General features: G+C 41.2%; 1 non-coding gene across 1 annotated transcript; it reads right to left on the bottom strand.

Annotated features, from left to right (window-relative positions):
- Nucleotides 1-959: 959 nt before the first annotated feature.
- TRNAP-AGG (transfer RNA proline (anticodon AGG)) lies at nt 960-1,031 on the bottom strand. The gene has a single exon. It is a non-coding gene; the product is annotated as a tRNA-Pro (tRNA).
- Between the last annotated feature and the right edge of the window lie 211 nt (nt 1,032-1,242).

Below are 1,242 nucleotides of genomic sequence, written 5' to 3'. Positions count from 1 at the left end.
GCCCACTCGTAATAAGTTCACGTGCTACGTGACGCCACCAGGCTCATAAAATGGTGTTCTACACTGGCCGTTTGGCTACAGAAGGCGCTGACTGACACTCCCACGTTTAACTGCACATAAACACAAGAAAGTGCGTTGGGGGAAGGCCGCTGTGATAGCTCAGTGGTTAGAGCATCGAACGCGTTATTCGAAGGTCGTAGGTTCGATTCCTGCTCACGGCTGGTTATTTCTTCACCCACTTTTCTTTCTTCTTATTTACATTAGATTTGTTCTAACTTCCCCTGTACATTCCTTGGCATCATTGTCTGTTAGATCTCATTAATATTGTGTCAAAACACGGAAAAACGAGCCCTTAGGTATACACCTGTTTCCCTTATATATATATATATGTATATATGTATATATAGGATATGGCACAACGGGAGCATTGTCAACAAGGATAAATATATTTATTTCCCAACAGTTTCCCTTCATCAGGGGATGAGTTATCCCCTGATGAAGGGAGGAGCCCTCCCGAAACTGTTGGGAAATAAATATATTTATCCCCCGTTGTGCCATATCCCATACTTCCACGAAGACTACTTGGCCCATTGAATTATTACTCCCACTATATATATATATATATATATATATATATATATATATATATATATATATATATATATATATATATATATATATATATATATATATATTGTCGCAACAAGCAAAGAATAGGACACAAGGCTTCGTTTCGACGTGAACAGCAAGGCTCCATTCGCACACAAGAACAAAACGCAAGAATAGACGCGCAACGTCGTCTTCCTCGCAAAACGCCAGAGACTGCCCAACGAGCCGGCCTCACACGACAACGCATTGTAGCTGTCTAATAAACTAGAGGCAAGAGACATTAACTTCAAAAAAAAAAGTACGGTGAATACAAACCAAAGTCGCAATGCATCCTCCATAAAAAAAAAATTGGGCTCGTCCGGGATTTGAACCCGGGACCTCTCGCACCCTAAGCGAGAATCATACCCCTAGACCAACGAGCCGACACGGGTCCTTTGTGTATCTGTACACTCTAGGCTGCTGGGTATTTTGGTCAACTGCCCAGAATTAGGACAAACAAAACGTTCAATAGGTAACGTTATTCTTATGCGAACTCAGCACTAAAAAGAATAAATGGCTTTGTGCACAATTATCTCACGGGTCCTTCCTCGCAATGCAATATGTCTTCTTCCTTTCTTCAGTGGCTTGGAAATT

Source organism: Rhipicephalus microplus, chromosome X (assembly GCF_043290135.1).
Source record: "Rhipicephalus microplus isolate Deutch F79 chromosome X, USDA_Rmic, whole genome shotgun sequence".
Classification (NCBI taxonomy): domain Eukaryota; kingdom Metazoa; phylum Arthropoda; class Arachnida; order Ixodida; family Ixodidae; genus Rhipicephalus; species Rhipicephalus microplus.
The sequence above is the reverse complement of the archived record's forward strand: the minus strand, read 5'-3'. Positions and strand labels throughout refer to the sequence as shown.